Source organism: Lutra lutra, chromosome 5 (assembly GCF_902655055.1).
Source record: "Lutra lutra chromosome 5, mLutLut1.2, whole genome shotgun sequence".
Taxonomy (NCBI): domain Eukaryota; kingdom Metazoa; phylum Chordata; class Mammalia; order Carnivora; family Mustelidae; genus Lutra; species Lutra lutra.
In genome coordinates this window covers 77,987,473-78,006,266 of record NC_062282.1, presented here as the reverse complement: position 1 = coordinate 78,006,266, position 18,794 = coordinate 77,987,473, and the positions used below count along the sequence as shown (strand labels likewise).

The 18,794-nt window shown below is 43.9% G+C and overlaps 1 protein-coding gene across 8 annotated transcripts in view; it reads left to right on the top strand.

Moving 5' to 3' along the window:
- SIL1 (SIL1 nucleotide exchange factor) overlaps positions 1 to 18,794 on the top strand; it is a 262,858-nt gene that overhangs the window by 76,148 nt on the left and 167,916 nt on the right. Inside the window, exon 1 of one of the 8 annotated variants that reach the window (XM_047729775.1) lies at positions 9,151 to 9,171. The exons of the other annotated variants lie outside the window; for them this stretch is intronic. The gene's annotated coding sequence lies outside the window, so the exon portion shown is untranslated. Of the gene's footprint in view, positions 1 to 9,150; positions 9,172 to 18,794 lie in introns of those variants that run through there. 8 annotated transcript variants of the gene reach the window in all.

Below are 18,794 nucleotides of genomic sequence, written 5' to 3'. Positions count from 1 at the left end.
ATTGTAGTAGCCCTAGCAAACTAAGCAGAGGGGAGTATATAACCCGGCTCTTAGACCTACTTGTGCCAGACACTTGGGTAGAAGGTTGGACTCTGGAATTATTCCAGTTACCATTCAGTGTAGTTTGCTGGATTGCTGTTTTCCCATGGATAATTCTAGCTCCATAATGAAGCATGGAAGAATATTATTTTTACAGTGGTATTTAGTATCTGATAGCAATTAGCCAAAAGGTACATGTCCCCAGTGAGGTACTGTAAATACATTTTATCTCTTCTATTACCTGCTGTTTCACGAACACATCCCTGAAGCATTTTAATCTTGTTTTTCATACTTGTCTTCAAGTGAGGAATTGTTCTGATTTGCAACTTCAGGGGATAATTACTATGTTCATTAATTTCTGTTCTTTTCTTCCCTTCCATTTATTACTGGTTTCTTGAGAAAAATTTTCCCTAAATCTACACTAACTGGAGACAAGTCACTTGATTAAAAGGGTATTTTACAACATGGGTTTCTCTGGCTCTCTAGGCACACTGATAGGAGGGCTGTGTCAGCATCTTCTTAGCTGGGGTGAGGGTCTCCCTAGTCTGGGCTTAAATGAGTAAGAGGCTTTTTTGCCGGAGGGGTGGGGTAGGGAGGGCTGAGCTCTCTCACTGCAGGCTGTAGGGCAGAATATTTTTTGCACTGGGGTATTCCTGGGCAAGGGGTGGGAGAGACTCACCTGTTTTTTTTTTTTTCTTTTCAGAGATTCAGTGATAGACATTAATTGAGCATGTGCTACATATGAGACATTGTGCACAGCACTATGAGGAACGTGGTTTTTGGCTCACAGGGATGCTCAGTGCATGTTGATTTAAGTGAATGTGTGGTTAAGTAGAGTGACCTTAGCATGCACAGAGATTGAATGCAAGCCCAGAGGCTCGTGGATTAAGGGTACTATAACCTTCCTGGAAATGTAACACGATTGGGTGCATCCTTGTGAAGGCCGTGATGCCCTAGCACTTGGATGTGCAAGAGGAAGCCGTACAAGAAGAAGGATTTGTTGAGGATGGTTTAATTTTTTCTGGTATTTCGGCCTTGTGAGTCCCCTTTTCTTTTCATTGTAGACAGGGATTGTTAAATATGTTCGTGTAAGTGCAGATGTTTCATAAAAGTCAAGTGATCACCCAAGACAGTTGAGGGAGGAGATGGAAAAATAGTGGTTTCGACAAGTTGGTTCAGGTTAGGGCAGAGGCAGGGATGTATGTAAGTGACATGCTGGGGGAAAAGAACTGAAGATGGTGAGAAAGCAGAAGCCAAAAAGGATTTGAATTAATCTGGAGCTAAATGGAAGCCCAGCTTAGAGAATACTGATCTGTGCTAGGTATTCAGGGAAAGAGTGCTGGAGAGATTTCTGTGAGAATGAGGAGAGATGGAGAGTAGTTAGTCTGGAACACGGCTTGGGAGGGGAGGGAACAGTGGGTAGAATGGCTGAAATCTTCCCTCCACTGCCCCCACCCCATGTTTCTCTGCATTACGATACTTGTCATACCGTGTGGCAATTATTTGTTTATATGCCTTTTCTTCTAGAAGGGATGAGAAGTGGCTTGGCCATCTCTATCTTGGTTACTTGACACTGTATGCAGCACATAGCATGTGCTGCCTACACGACTGATTGAACATGTGTGAGGTTAAGGCCTTGGATGAGCTATCCATTAATGACCGAAATGTGAGAGGTTGAGGTTGGGGTGTAGGGGAGATGAGCACATAACTGGCTGGGGTATAAGGGGGTGAATTAGGATAGAACTGAGAAGTGAGCCTGACATAGAATCTAAATCATCCTCTGAGAATTTACTGAACGTTTCTCCTGTGTCAAGTGCCAAGCGAGCTGTGCAAAGTGGACATGGTCCCTGTTCTTAAGATGCTTGGGACAACCATATTATAAGTGTAGTAAGTGGTGTGATCCAGGAGGGTATGCATGCTGTTGCAGCACACATTCTGTCCAGTAGAGAGGGTCAGTGGCAATGCCCTGGAGGAAGTGTCTTTGACGGTGAGGAGGAAACTTTTTAGGATGGTAGGAATTTGCCACATAAAGATGAGGGGAAACAGAATTCCGAGCAGAGGGAATCATGTGTACAAAGGCCTGGAGGTGGGAAACAAGATGTCTTAGAGCCCTGGAAACAAGTTTCTTAAAGCCAACAGTAGACAGGGAGAGGAAAGAGACAAAGCTGGAGATACTGATCTTGGCTTGATGGTGGACAGCCTGCGTGTGAAATTTGGCCTTGATCCTCAGGGCCCTGGAAAACTGTTGGATGGTTTCAAGCAGATGGGGGTATAAAATCGTGTTCATGTTCTGGTTATAGAATAATTCATCTGACATTTAATCAAGGTGTGTACTTGTAACGTGCTGACATTTTACCCCACGATCCTTTGACACTGCAACAAAGTCTGCCCATTTGCTTGAAATCCCTGAGTTCTGGAGCCTGAAGTGGGGTGGAGAGGTAGTTCCGCCTGCCGTAGGCCTGAGTCTCTAGTGTTTGATCTCAGGCTCAGACGGCTCCGGCTCTGTTGCTGAGTGAGTGTTGGGAAGGACGGCAGCTCCCACGGCTTCTGCAGCTGTTCCTGCTCTCACCTCAGCCCCTTCATAGCAGCTGGCAATTCCTCAGCCACCACACATTCCTCTGCTCTGTGCTCTCAACAAATGGAAAATTTTTATGACAATGTCAAATAATGGGATAGGTTTTGAAAAGTAGGAGTGAAAAATAAAGACCTCTTTGCCCTTTCTCCCTGTAAGGGAATTTGAAAAATGGAGAAATTTTAAGTTGTATGTTAAATATCCTTGGGGTTTCCTTTCCTTTCCTTTTGAACATTTTTATATTAACCAAAAATCTGGTAGAGACGCTTGTGGGAAGATAATTCCTTTTGGCTGGAGCTTAAGCTCCACATCATGAGCTTTTTAATTGTCTTTCATCGGAGGTGGGTTGGGACCCAACTGTGCAGTCGCCAGCGCTCATCACAGTCCTGTTGCTGTGCAAATTAGCTCTGTGAATCTGTATGTTTTCCCCTTGTACCTACTTAATGAAAGCCAAATTAAGTCAATTTTTAATCAAGGAGATGAATGACAGGTTCTTCCTCAGAAAAGAAACCACAAGGCCCCAAAGTACTGGATACAATAAAAAGTGAAGTTTTTATTTGCGTATGTGCTGTTAGGCATGGCTTTAATGTCAGGAAAACAGGAGGTGCCGTTAAAATAGTATTCGGAAATATGCCATCCCAGGGAGATGAAGGAAAGTGCTTTTCTCCCTGCCCCATTTCTCTTTCATAGGTCGTGCATGCCTGTGTGTTCAAAGCATTCTGCCCAGGTACAGAGTACATAGTAGGTGCTTGGAGACAGAATGAATGAACATTTGGTTTTGAGCAGGTCCTTCATGCTGCTCCCACCCTCCAGCTCCTCAGCCTATTTCTTCCTTCCATCTTCCATTTGTTCATTCATTCAACATACATTTTTCCTTCTTGACAGATGGGAAGGTCATTGGTAGGGAATATAGTGAAGGGAAGTTTCCGTTGAGTTGAGGCTGAGAGGCATGGCTGGATCTCTTCTTTAATACCTGTTTTGTCTTTTTTTTTTTTTTTTAAAGATTTTATTTATTTATTTGACAGAGAGAGAAATCACAAGTAAGCAGAGAGGCAGGCAGAGAGAGAGGAGGAAGCAGGCTCCCCGCTGAGCAGAAAGCCCGATGTGGGGCTCGAACCCAGGACCTGGGATCATGACCTGAGCCGAAGGCAGCGGCTTAACCCACTGAGCCACCCAGGCGCCCCTATGTTTTGTCTTTTATTTTGGGGAATTGATTTCTAGGCTACTGTGGGCACCCGCATTATCCTCCCAAAAATTGCCTTCTTCCATCTGCTTGCTTTGGTGGAAGGAAATGGCTTCCCTTGTGGTAAGGGAGGATGGCAGAGCCAGTAGGGGTGAAGACTCTTGAATTCAGTGGCTGTCCCCATAGCTTGTCTCTTTGTACAGTGTGTGGGGGGGGCGTTGTGCAGAGCCCAGCTTGCCTCCACTGTGATTTGATTCCCATAATCATGGGTCTGGCTTTGGCCTCTGGGCTCCCAATGCATTGGCATCTCCAGAGGATTCAGGCAAGGCACCAAATCCTTTCTGCAGCCCACGTTGCAGCTTGTTACTGTGATTGAATAGGCTCCCTGAGTGTGACTCCTCATCTGAGGAAGAAAGTGGCTTTTATTGAGAGCCTTTGCAAAGGAGGAACTCAGGAGACTGGATTTTGGGTACTCCACAAACCTTGGGCTGAGCAAATAAGAGATTAAGTAAAGCTGTGTTCCTTCTGCTTCTTTATTGTGCTGACTGGCTTGGTTCTGGCTTCACGGAAAGCCTGCTTGGGTGGCCCTCACCTGAGAGGTGGGCGGTGGCTATAGCAATTTGGTCAGATGAGCAGAAGGGAAATAGTAGATGAAATTGACTGTGTTTGGTGATGGATGGGCAGAGCAGTGGGGGTGGGAGGAAGGAAGGGAGGTATTGTGGAGAGCTTCCTGGGTTTCTGGCTTTTGCAGTAGGGCTAGGCAACCTTAAAGGATCAGGAGCGTTGGGGGAAGAGCATGAGTTGAGATATGAACTTGCTGAATGTGAAACATACAAGGAGAGTGGAAAGCAGGCATATCCTTCAGGGAGAGGTGGCACAAACACTGCCTAGATTCTCAAGCTGCTTTCCTGTTTAAGTTATCTGCTGGGGTTTTAGGCCACTGTGGGGAGTAATACAGCCCAAATCCAGATTCTGTTGACTGGCTCTTTCTATTAATAGATACTGAGAATTTGCAAGAGCTAACAAACCACTGAACTGCAAGGCAAAGGAATGAGTTCATAAGCAGAGTTCACAAACAATGATGACCTTCTTATCTTAGCAGGCATATAGCAGGTCTCCTTTTCGCCTTTCTAATCTCCCTTTCACTGTGGGCAGTTCTTCAGATGCCAGAGGTTGGCCAAGACAGTGCAATGAGCTATGTGTTTGAAGCTCATTCTGACCTGTCTGGCAAAGAGAGTTCTTGTATGTCTTGATGCCACCTGCCATAAGTCCTTTGCTCCTGCTATTGTTGAAATAAATGCATGTTCCTAGTTTCGTGCCTCCAGGTCTTCAAAAATCCCTCTTGCCTCTGCTTTGGATGCCTTTGTCATTGTTTGGCTGATTCCTTTTACTCTTTTCATCTTTAAAACTCCCCTATTCCAGGAAGTCCTTTCTGACCCCCTCTGTCTTGATGAAGGTTCTCTCCTTCTCAGAGCCATCCAGCCACATCTGTGTGGACTCTTTCAAACCAGTGCTTACTATAATGACTGAGGGACTCCTCCATCTCCATTGGCCATCTTGAGGACTCCTAGAGATCAGGACCTTGATTTACTTAGCCTTTGTATCTCTAGCACTTGGCCCATGGCTGGCTTACAGCGGGTCTCAATACATAGGTATTGAAGGATGAATAATCTGCCTGTTGAATGTTTTGGAAGTGGTGGCAACTGGACATATGTTTCTTAGTAGGTGGTAAGGATTCCTTCATCTTTTCATGGTGCATGAAATTTTTTTTTTTTTTTTAAAGATTTTATTTATTTATTTGACAGAGAGATCACAAGCAGGCAGAGAGGCAGGCAGAGAGAGAGGAGGAAGCAGGCTCCCTGCTGAGCAGAGAGCCCGATGCGGGGCTCGATCCCAGGACTCTGAGATCATGACCTGAGCCGAAGGCAGCGGCTTAACCCACTGAGCCACCCAGGCGCCCCAGAAATTTTGTTCTTTATAGCTCTCCTATATGGGAGAATGGACAAGGTCTTGTAAAAATATTTTTCTGGATTGGGACTGTTAACTTATCTGATGTTGAAATGGATTTGGCGTGGGTGAGGCACTGCAGGTAGTTAAGTGAACATCATGTCTGGGCTGCGTGGGCTTAGTGCTTTTCTGTTTCTCTGGATGCTCTCCATGTTTTTGTGAGTGGCAACCCAAACATCTGGCTTCTCTGAACCCAGGGCTTGTTGCCTAGTTGTTTATGGGAGTGGTTGCCTTTCAGGGTTAAGAGTCTGTAATATTAACGAAGCTTTTTCTACAGTGTTTTCTGTTGGCATTACCAGGGGCTGCAGTGGCTGTTTTTTTTTTTTTTTTAAGATTTTATTTATTTATTTGACAGAGAGAAATCACAAGTAGGCAGAGAGGCAGGCAGAGAGAGAGGAGGAAGCAGGCTCCCTGCTGAGCAGAAAGCCCGATGCGGGGCTCAAACCCAGGACCTGGGATCATGACCTGAGCCGAAGGCAGCGGCCTAACCCACTGAGCCACCCAGGCGCCCCTGCAGTGGCTGTTTTAAGGAGAGCTGCCATAAGAGCAATCCCTGAGCACTGAGAGACAGGATGAACTAATTGGAAAGAATTGCCTCCTACTCTCTGGCAAGGCAGACTCTTCAGGCAAAATAGAAGGTGTAGGGAAAGTCCTGAGTAACAGAGACAAAAAAAGTAAGGCCAACCTGGAGGTGAGGTGGTAGTTTTGTAGGAAACTAGGAAAACTAGGGCCTCTGCAGTAAGGGTGAGGCAGGGGAGGGCTAACTTGGCATCATTCACACCTTTGATGCTCTTCAAAGATACTGTCTGATCCAGTGGAATTGGGTTCATAGCTGCCCACAAGGTGGGCTCCAAATGCTTACTCATCCTTTACCAAATGTGCTCTGTCATGAGGCCTATTGTGAGACTGACTGTTTCTAGAATATGTTTACCTGGGTGGGTGGCTGGCATGTCACCCCTTTCAACAAACCTGGTCCTATGATAAGGCTAGCTGGCAAGTTGTCTCTGTGGAGCCTATTGTGGCAAGGGAGACTTCCTGCGGTCCCTTTGGCATCCCCATCACAAGCTCATTCACTGGAACCTAGAGTCCCCTTGCAGGCTCCAGTCTAGGATGCTGCTCTGGCTGAGTGTACCCCTGTCAGTTTCAGGCTGATGACTCCTGGCAGGCTGGGATTTGGTTGGTGGCATCTTGCAGAGCCCCCTGACCCTACCTGCTGTCACAAATCCTGTTGTATCCCCTTTGTATACATGCTTGAATATCTTGTAATGCACCACTCTTCAGAAGAGCAGATACCAGATGGGAGAAGTTTCTCTCTTGGGTTTATGGATGTGTGTGTATATATATATATTTTTTTAAAAATACACTAAAAAATAAATTGTGGCCTGGTTTGACTGTTTTCCATGCTCAGAATGTGTTCATCATGTTCTTGATCCCCTGTGGAGACCAGTGGAGTTGTGAAAAGAAGCCACCTCATTAGGAGACTCTAGAACGAAACTGGGCTCTTCCGGCACTGCTTCCCCAGGGTACGGGCTCCTCCTCTTCCACAGCCTGCCAAGCCAAGGCCTGGGAATAGCTCCCCCAGGCAGTGTGCTCTGTGCCAGTGTCCAAGGATTTTAAAGAATTTAATTAAGTAACTAATAGACTAGATGTTTAAAGTGTGATTTTGTTGACATTAAACACAGTATTTAAATATCAGTTAATTAGTGCTTTTTAATATTGCTTCTTGAACTCAAGTTTGGTTACTGTAGTTGACGTAGATACTTGACAAACCCAGGTTCAGTGTGGAGGCGTGGGGCACAGTTGAGCACGGACTTGGAGGAGGAAAGGAAAAGAGAACACATAATTTACAGCTGCTGAAATAATTCAGCTGTTTCCCTTGCTGATTGCTCTCCTCCTCTGTGCTGCTGATGTAGTGAATTGTTAATGGGATGGGCTTTTGCTTTTCCAATCAGGGCTAGGATGAGGCCATTTTGATTGTTGGGAATAAACTCTGAGATTGGGAGGAACACTTCTAAGCTTGAATCCAATACTGAATTCCTCCTTAATCTCAGCACAGGATCTAAGCTTTGGGGTGTGCTTTGATATGATGAGGGCTGGATCCTGTTGGGTGAAAGCAGGCACGAACTTCGGAATGTTGTTCACTGGGTAATGAGGGAAAATGGGGAGACGAGAATCTAGGGCTGGGGTTCAGCTTACAGGGCTGCAGACAAACTGAGCTGCCCATAGAGAAGACGGCTCTGTGGAGTGGTTGGTGAGTGCCTGCAAGGTCTCCCTGCTGGAAAAATCTGCTCTGCACATCTTGAGTGGGTGTCAGTATTCTGGATTAAGGTGTTCATCTGCTCACCTGTTGTCTCTCCACATATTCTTTCATTTATTAATTAATCAGCCATACTTTTATCGGGTGCTTGCTGTGGCCTAGACCTTAGACTAGCTAGGGATGGAACAGTGGATGAGGAAGAAGTCTACGCCCTCAGGGAGTCCATATTTCCAGTACAGTTTGGTGGGTTTTAGGGCAGCTGCACAGAGAGTCATGGGGGTACACGGAGGACCAGCAAAATATGGCAAATCAGACCCAGTAGGATATAAAAATGACCATCTGACTAAGTTGGGCTTATCCCAAGGTATGCAAGGGTGGTTTCACATTAGGAGATCTTTACACAAAATTTGCTATAATAACAGGCTAAAGGGAAAAACACTGTGTGATCATCTTTGTAGATGTAAAAAACACACATGGTAAAATATGACACCCATTCATGATAAAAAACAGCTTTTTAAAAATAGAAGGGGGCTTCTTTACCTTCACCAAAAATAATAGAAAAAGTACAGAAAACACCATTTTTGCTTCTTAAATTTTTGTGTAATGAGCATACCCATGTGCTCATTGTCCCATATTTGACAGTTCCCAATTTGTGAGCAGTCTTAAATTCTTTCTCAGTGTGGTAAAATATATATCACATGAAATTTGCCATTTTAACCATTTTTTAAGCATATAATTCAGTAGCATTAATTGCATTCACAGTGCAGTACAACCATTACCACTATCTATTTCTAAAACTTTTTTTTTAATCCTTCCAGACAGAAGCTCTGAACCCACTAAGCAGTAACTTCCCATTTCCTATCTCCTCCCCCAAGCCCCAGTGACCTCTGACTTTCAGACTTTCTTGTCTGAATTTGCCTATTGTAGGTACTTCATATTAGTGGAATTACATAATACTTGTCTTTTTGTGTCTGGCTTATTTCACTTAGCATAATATTTTTAACGTTCATCCATATTGTAGGATGCTTCAGAACTTCATTCTGTGACTGAAAAATCCATTGTATGCATATACCACATAAAAAAAAATCTGCTAAAATATCTACCCATCTCTTGGTGAGTACTTAGGTTATTTCCACCTTTTGGCAACAGTGACATGCAAATATCTTTTGAGTCGCTGTTTTCAGATATTTGGGTATATACCTAGGAATGGAATTGCTGGGTCATAGAATTCTCTGTGTAGCTTTTTGAAAAAGTGCCAAAGTTTTCCGCAGTAGCTGCACCATTTTACATGCCCTCTGGCAATATACCACTTTTCCATATCTTTGTCAGCTGTTTCCTTTTTTTTTTTTCTTTTAATCATTTAATTTTTTTTTCTTTTAATCATTGCCATTCTGATAGGTGTCAGATGGTATTTCTTGTGATTTTGATTTGGCTTTCGGTACCCACAACTGATAATAAGCACAATTTCATGAGCTTATTGGCCACTTATGTATCTTCTTTAGAGAAGTAACCTTCTTTCTATATTGCCTTCACCAGCTTTCATTTTATTTATTTATTTGTTTGTTTGACAGACAGAGATCACAAGTAGGCTGAGAGTGCTTTTTAATACAGGCAGGCAGAGAGAGAGGAGGAAGCAGGCTCCCTGCTGAGCAGAGAGCCCGATGCGATGCGGGGCTCTATCCCAGGACCCTGGGGTGATGACCTGAGCTGAAGGCAGAGGCTTTAACCCACTGAGCCACCCAGGCACCCCTCCTTCACCAGTTTTCAAATTGGGTTGCTTGTCTTTTTGTTTTTGAGTTGTAGGAGTTTCTATATTGTGGAAAATTAAAAAAAAAATTATTTGAGAGAGGAGTAGAGAGAAAGTGAGCGCACAAGCAGGGGAGAGGTGGCGGAGGGAGAGGGAGAAGCAGGCAACCCACGGAGCAGGGAGCCTGGTGTGGGGTCCTGGGATCATGACCTGAGCCAAATGCAGACGCTTTACCAATGGAGCCACCCAGGTGCCCCTATATTGTGGAAATTAAACCCTTATCAGATATGTGATTTGCAAATATTTGCTCCCATTCTATGGGTTTTCTTTTCATTTTATTGCTAGTGTTGAGGCACAAAAGTTTTTAAAATTTGATGGAATTCAGTTTATATGTTTTCTCTTTTATTGTTTGTGTTTTAGTGTCATATTTAAGAAGTTTTTGCCCAATCCAGGATCACAAAGCTTTGCCCTTATGTTTTATAATTTTACTGTTAAATGTAGGACTTTAATCCTTCCTTAGTCAGTGACATCCTTGTTAAAAATCACTGACTGTGGGGTGCCTGGTGGCTCAAAAATCACTGACTGTAGATGGGAGAGTATGTGTTTACCTTTATGTCAGTACCATGTTGTTTTGTTTCTGTTAGCTTTGTGGTCCAGTTTCGAAGTCAGCATATGTGAACCCTCCCACTTGGTTCTTCCTTTTAAAGATTCCATAAGAATTTTAGGATCGGTTTTTCCATTTCCTCGAAAAATGCTGTGGGGATTTTGACAGATATTGCATTGAATCTGTAGATTGTTTTGGGTAGTAGTGTCATTTTGACAATATTATGTCTTCCAATTCACCCGGAATATCTTTGCATTTATTTAGGCTGTCTTTAATTTCTTTTAGCAGTTTTGTAGTTTCCAGTGTACATGTTTTTTCATTTGGTTAAAGTATTTCTTCTTTGGTTAAATTTATTCCTATTTGTTTATTTAAGAGAGAGAGAAAGCGAGAGCGCAGAGAAGGAGAGTATGAGGGTAAAGCAGACACCCTGCTGCGTGGAGAGCCCAACGTAGGGCTCCATCCCAGGACCCTGAGATCATGACCTGAGCTAAGGGCAGACACTTAACCACCGAGCCACCCAGGTGCCCTAGATTTTTTTAAATGTTATTTTTATTTTTATTTTTTTAAGATTTTATTTAATTATTTGACAGACAGAGATCACAAGTAGGCAGAGAGGCAGGCAGAGAGAGAGAGAGATGGGAAAGCAGGCTCCACTGAGCAGAGAGCCTGATGTGGGGCTTGATCCCAGCACCCTGGGATCGTGACCTGAGCCGAAGGCAGAGGCTTTAACACACTGAGCCACCCAGGTGCCCCTTTAATGTTATTTTAAATGGAATTGTTTTCTTAATTTCCCTTTTGGAATCTTTTTTGCTAAAGTATAGAAACACAACTGATTTTTGAGTATTGATTTTTGTCCCTGCAGCTTTGCTTATTAGCTCCAGCAGGTTTTCTTATAGATTCTTCAAGGTTCTCCACATACAAGTTTATGTCATCTGTGAATAGAGATAGTTTTGTTTCTTCCTTTCCAATATGGATACGTTTTATTTTTCTTGCCTAATTGTTCTGGCTAGAACTTTCAATATTAATGTCAAATATAACTGACAAAAGCGGGCATCCTTACGTTGTTCCTAATCTTGGAAAAAACTTTCAGCTTTTCATCATTGATGTTAGCTGTGGGTTCTTCATACATGATCATCTTCATATATGACCTACCTATATCATGGTAAAGCTCTCTTCCTGGTTTGAGTGTTTATGGAAGAATGTTGGATTTTGTTAAATGCTTTCTCGGTATCAATTGAGATGATCATGGTTTTGGGTCCCCTCCCTTTATTCTATCAGCATGTAGCAAATGGATTAAATTTTGCTTGCTGAACCACCCTTTTATTACTGGGATAAATGCCACTCAATCATGTTATACAATCCTTTTTAATAGGGTGCTCAGTTTGGCTTGCTAGTAATCTTTTGAGGATATTCGCATGTATATTCAATTGGTCGGTAGTTTTCTTGTAGTGTCCTTTTCTTGCTTTGGTGTCACGATCTAGACTCAGAGGACTCAGTGTTCCCTTTTTTTTTTTTTTTTTTTTTTTTTTTTTGTGGGTTCTTTTTTTTTTTTTTTTTTTTAATATTTGGAAGGGTTGGTATACTGTTACCTCTGAACAGTCACTTTGCTGGCTTAGAAGGCCCTGGGCTGTGTGGCATGATGGTCCTTATTTGAAACTCTGGCCTTAAAGCTTTTACATACTCTTTTTTGTCTTAACACCTCCATCTTGACCACCTGTCTAGTGAGCCATTCATACTGATGATGCACACTGGCAGATACTCTGGCAAACAGGGTGAAGTTGATAAGTTGGACTTGAAGATTACAGCTTTGCCCTTGTACTTTTTCTCTGGGCTGATGAATGGATGATCTGTTCTTGGGCTTGCCAGACGAGAGCAAGGCCTCTGAGCCATCCCAAGGACCAGATCAAGTCAACAGACAAGGGAGTGGGTTCCATGTTGAAGATAATATTTATTTTTTAAAGATTTACTGATTTGGGGCACCTGGGTGGCTCAGTGGGTTAAGCCTCTGCCTTCAGCTCAGGTCATGATCTCAGGGTCCTGGGATCGAGCCCTGCATCGGGCTCTCTGCTCGGCAGGGAGCCTGCTTCCTCCTCTCTCTCTCTGCCTACTTCTGATCTCTCTCTGTCAAATAAATTAAAAAAAAAAAAAAGATTTGAGAGAAAGAGAGAGAGAACACACACACACACACACACACACGCAGGTGGGGGGAGGGACAGAGGGAGAGAGTCTTCAAGCAGACTGCCTGCTGAGTGTGGAGCTGGATGTCAGGCTCAGTTTCACAACCCATGAGATCCTGGCCTGAGCTGAAACCGAGAGTCAGATACTTAACCAACTGAGCCACCCAGGTGCCCCCAAAATAGTATTTATTTTAAATGTTTTCTCACATAGCTAACGTTTCAGGAAGAAAGACTCCATTGAGCATAGCTTCTCATAATTCTAATTTCATATCTGATCTTAGAGGTGGTCACACATACTATTTTTCAAAGTAATATTTCATACATGTGTGCTGTTATGTTCTGCTTCTGCTTAAAAATATGTATCTATTTTCCTGTATCATCACTGTCCACACGTTCACCTATTTAAAATTTTTTTCATCTGTTTTAATGACAACACTGTTTTCCCTTGTGCTGTTCCAGATGACCTCCCCACCCCTTTTTAAGATTTTACTTATTTGACAGAGATAGAGCAAGAGAGAGGAAGTGTGTACCAGCTGAGGGAGAAGGACGAACGACTCCTCGCTGAGCAGGGAGCTGGATGCAGGGCTCCATTCCAGTACCCTGAGATGATGACTTGAGCCAAAGTCACACGTGTAACCAACTGAGCCACCCAGGCGCCCCAGAGGACCCCTTTTAAATTTAAAAAAAAAAAAAATTATTTGAGAGGGGGAGAGAGAAAAAGAGCAAGAGCAAGCGAAAGCATAAGGGCTGGGGGAGGGAGACGCAGACTCCTCTTTGAGCAGGGAGCCCAATATGGGGCTGGATCCCAGGATGCTGGAATCACAACCTGAGCCAAAGGCAGCTGCCTAACCAACTGAGCCACCTGGGTGCCCCCCAGATGACCCCTTTTTAGATTGTTGATTTTATTACATCAGCAGGTACTTTTGAGTGCCAGGCACAGTGTTGAGCAGTGGAGATACAGCAGTGGACAATTATTCCTTCCTTATGGAGCTCCTAATCTGGTAGGGTCTAGTTATTAAAGGCCCATGAAATGGAATTTTATTGGGCATATAACAGCCTTAGAGAGGATGACAAGGTTGTGTAGTCCCCAGCTCCAGCTCCTATCATTGCTTTCTAAAAACCAAGTGAGACGTTGGCAGGACAGGGGCATTTCTGCTCGTGAAGCCCAGGATGGGGAGCCCTGGGACAATGGCAGAGTCGACTCTGAAATGGGGCTGTCGCAGCAGGGAAGACTGCTGTTTCCTAGGCAATACTCTGCTTAATATTTTTAGTGCGTGGTCACAGCAGAACTAAATGTGGTTTCTGATCCCAAATTGGTAATAAATGTAGACATATTTAGAGTCAGAAACAATGCATTTAAAATCCTCTGCTCCTTAATGGTCCTGCCAAGTGCTGAGTTTAGGTTTCTTTGTTTCTTGGCTACCTACCCAGCCTCCCACCCTCTCTTGGAGAAGGCGCCCAGTTTTTCTTTGGGTGTTAGGTGGGATTGTGAAAGCCGTGAGTTATGGCTCCCAGAGCTGTATTGAGAGGCATCTGATTTTTGTGTTTCTGCCCACGTATGTAAATGTGTACATTTTAAAATTCACCCCTCTTTCAAATTTTTAAGGATCTGGGATTATAAATAGTCTTGGACTCTAAGGCATGTTAAAAATAAAATATGATGTTTCAGTTGCCGATTTACCTGGAAGACCAAGTCATTGCCAACATGGTAGTAGCGAGTTCCATGCTTGGTGACCTGTCCTCATGCTGCACTAATTTTTTCTGTAAGTTAATGCTGTTTTCTTCGGGCCCCTGAATTAGCTTAAGGAAGAACCTAATTGTTGCTCCTCTCATCATTTTGAAGTTGTAATTGTGTCTCAAGTTGCCTAGAACACTATACATTTTCTTGTTCCATATTTCTTAAGAGGGCTTTCTTTTTGGTGATTGTACCATCTGAAACTCATTTGTGGAAGGGTTATGTTACCCACTAATAGTGAATGGGGCACCAACTACCTGAGGACATTGGTGGTTCTGTAGTATGATGCTCAGTGTTCTGTTCCTGTAGTATGTTGTTCTGTTCTATAGTATGTCCGGTTCTGTGATATGGTGCTCAGTGTGTTCTGGAGACTGAGGATAATGGTAAAATATCTTTGTGAGGTACCTGTTTCTAGAGTGGAGTGCTGAATGCCTATAATCCAAAGTGCCAGAATGGCTAGCATAGAATAAGGGTTGGTGTACTTATGGATTTGCAGATGGCCCTTTTAGAGTTAAGGACAGGGAGTTGTACCTTCCTTCCCCTTATTTCACTAAGAGGACTTGATCTTCTCTGGAAGCTTGGAGGCAGCAGGGAAAGGAAAGATGAACTCCAATTCTGCCTCAGGTTGTATGTGGATGAGTGTGTGAAAGTCCCTGGTTTTCTTTGAGAGCAGGCTATAGAGAAAACCCATTGTGCTTACTATCAGGAGATCCATTTATTATTTTAAAGGAGACGGAAGAAGGAGGACCTGGCACCTTACTCTCTGGATGCCGGCTGACCCTATCTAGGGTGGTCCAAATAGTCTAGGTCTGCTGAATTTGGCCCAGCTATTCCTGTCTTCTCTATTGTCCCCTAGAGGTATTGGAGTTTGGAGACAGGACTGAGTCACCAGGAAGTGACGATTCTTTTTTTTTTTTTAAGATTTTATTTATTTATTTGACAGCACAAGCAAAGGGGAGCAGTAGGCTCCCTGCTTGATGTGGGGCTCAGTCCCAGGATCCTGGGATTATGACCTGAGCTGAAGGCAGTCACTTAACCACCTGAGCCACCCAGGAACCCCTGAAGTGGCCATTCTCAGTCATTTCTTTAGTGGACACTGATGCAGATCCAGCCAGCAATGCTGAGATTTCCATGGAAGTGCCTATGTAGCCACCTAGAGTGTAGTCCAGATGGCTCAGGGAAACTGAATTCCAAGGAGAGACTTGGCTGATAGAACACAAGTCAATTCTGTAAGAGAATGAAGCTCTCACTGCTTTTGTTTATCCTATCCTTGGCTTGGAATTTTCTCTCAGAATAGTTGTTAATGAGAGCTACAAGCTTCTTGAGCCCTTACTTAGTGTCAGGCACTGTGCTGTATGCTTCTTCATAACATCTCACTTAATACTGACAGCCATTCTACAAAGTAAAGTGGTTACTATCAAGTCCTTTAGTAGATGAAGGAGTTGAAACCTGGAGAGGTTAAGCAGCTAGTTCAAAGTCCTGTGACCAGTCCAGGAAACCTGGGTTGAAATCCAGAGCCCACATTCTTTTCATTACATCAGAGTGGAGATGGGGTAGAGTAGAGCTTCTAGTACCCCTTGCTTTTATCAGACACAGGCCCATCACTCTTAGGACCTCAGGCAGGGTTAGGGAGCAAGTATAAGGAGTAGGTCTTCTTGCCCACTCTTTCCTGGGAGTTTGTCATCTAGGGCCTAGGGGAAGTACAATGAGCTGGTCTGGGATAGTTCTCTAACTCACCTGGTCACTTACTGGTGTGCTTAGGCAAATGACAGTCACCTTTTTGGGCTCCATTTTCTTCTGCCATGAAGAGGTGATCCTGTCCTCAGTGTTCCCTACATGCAGAATGGGGATGTCATGATCACAGAGTAGATGGAAATGAGCTTGGATATCATCTTGGCCAATATAGTTGCCCCTCCCCTCTGCCGAGTTCTTGGCAGACAGTTGGGTATACATGAAGGGAGTGTGTGGGGTTGGAGAGCAACAGTATTTGTCCTTCCTGTTCTGTTGGGAACCCTATATAATGGGAGTTTAAGAGGTCAAACCACACAGAGTGCCAGTGATCTGGTTGCAACATGAGTTAAGGGTGTTCTTCCTCTTGAATGTCTGTGCCTCATATGTTGGCTGGTCTGTGCCAAGGGCATTCACCAATCAAAACATAGTGTGTGTGTTTGTGTGTGTGTGAGAGAGAGAGAGAGAGAAGCTTTGACATGGTAGAGGTGGGTCTTTCCACAAGAGGGCCCCAGTAAGCTCATTTAAAATTTTTTCTCCTAACACAAAATGTGTGCCTTTGTAGTCACACTGTTGTAGAATAAGTAAAATGAGTCCAATTTCTGTGGCTGATTCATAGGCCACTGGAAAGGCAGTGTGGCCTGTGGAAAGAGGATGGGTTCTGGGCCAACTGGCTTTGATTCTTGACAACTACTCTCTGGCTTCATGATCTTGGGCAAATTAGTTAACCTTTCTGAATTTTAGTCCCTTCATGGGCAGACTGAGAAGCATATTAGAACCCTATCAGAGTTGTTGAGAAGAGTGAATGAGCTTAGAACTTTGCTTGGAACATAACAAGTGCTTTATAAACACTGACTATGATTACTATGAGACAGAATTTATTTCCCTGTGGGCGGCCCAGATAGTGCATTTGAATCCTAGGGGATTTGATGTCATTGAGGTATTTCTCTCCATCCCATATTACAAAGTACCAGGACTAAAGCTTCTGAGCAGTCTGAGGCATAGCCGAGAGCTAAGAGAAGGTGGAGTTGTGTCTAATGGGAGTTTGTTCTTGATGGTTTGCTTCCCTGCCCCCTTCTTTTGCCGGTGTGACTGTGCCTGTCATTATCCTGAGAATTTGTGTGTTAGAGAAGGTAGTTCTACACCACAGTAAGAACCTTTCTATGGCATTAGAGGATCCATCTGTAGGATCTGACCATTAGAGTTGATTTTTTCTCTGTTATCGTTGAGACTTGAGTGATAATATTGAAAAAATTGGATTTACAGAAGTGGCCCCAAATCTCCAGACTTAAGTGTACTCACTCAAGCTTTCAGAGGATTCTATTTATGTGCCTCTATTTCTTCTCACGTGTGCGCTCTTTTGCAGGGCCCTCTGGCTGCCTCATTGCCAAATCCAGTGGCCTTTTATATCCTCATTCTGATCTCTTGACATTGTTCCTATAACTTGAATTTCTCAGGGTTCTCTCCTCTGTTGATCTGTTTGATTCTGCACTATTGTTTTTGTTCCTTGTTTGAGAACGTTGCTCGCTTTGCTTTTTTCTTAAACTCCAGCCATCATGTGAAGATTATTCTTGCTCGTTGTTCCTGTCCCTCCAGGTTTCTCTCTAAGACAGGGACTCTATTCTTGTTGCTTTGCTTATTCTCCCTGTGGTTATGGCACCAAAGTTCTGACCCTGCCCTGGCCTTCTGTACCTCTTTGTCTTTGGTAGGTGTGAAGTTGCCAGAGCAGAGCTTTCCTGGATCTGCTGACAAGCTTCAGGCCTAAAGGCATTGAACCCTGGTTATCCTTTTTTTTTTTTTTTTTTTTTTCCAAAGACTGTTTTTGTCAGAGAGGGAGAGCATGCACACAAGGAGGGGGAATGGCAGGCAGAGGGAGAAGCAGGCTTCCCGCAGAGCAAGGAGCCTGATGTGGGACTGGATCCCAAGATCCTGGGATCATGACCTGAGCAGAAGGCAGACACTTAACCAACTGAGCCACCCAAGTGTCCCCTGGTTATTCTTCATGTAGTGAGTGAGTGCCTGCTATGTCTTCTAGGTCTTCAGCAGATCTAATGAAGATTGAATCTTAAATTCCCTTCTTGCATTCAGATTTATTGAAGGTTGTGGTTGAGTAGCATAGGTCTGGAGAGGGCTAGGCTCGGCTTCTATTTGCTTTGTCCCTTTTGGGTTTGCTCTCTTTTTTGTCACTTGATTTCTTTCAGCTGATGTCACTGTCTTTTGTCTGTGAGATTGCAGTCTTTTGCTAATATGCTTAGCTACCCTCTTGAAGATCTGTTTTCCCCCTTACTGCAATAGGAATGGGATTGGTCATGTTCCTCAGCTTTTGGAGTACAGAGTATTGAGATGGGGTCAGGAATGCTTTCATCCTATTTCATCCCATTCCATGTTGCTCTAGTTCCCGCTGGGCTTCTGGAGTCCTTCTTGGTTCCATGTACTCTCTGGTGGGGCCAGTACCTGTCCTTACATTGCTACTGGAAAGGGCTCTTCTGGGTTCTTTTTTGAAGGCTGCATGAATGGATTTTGGCTTTGTAGCATTCTGTTGAGGCAGAAGCTTAGGTCTCTTGTGAACCTCCTTCCTCCAATAGCCTCCTCCAATCACTTTCCTTCTTGGGTACCTTGGGTCTGTTGAGAGCAATCTCTGTTTGCTTGGCCCTAGGCATGACTTCAATATTGGGGACAGATATTGTCCCCATTTACGCAAATGGTCAGTGGTTAAGGCTATTCCCTGTCCAGCCTCCCAGCCAG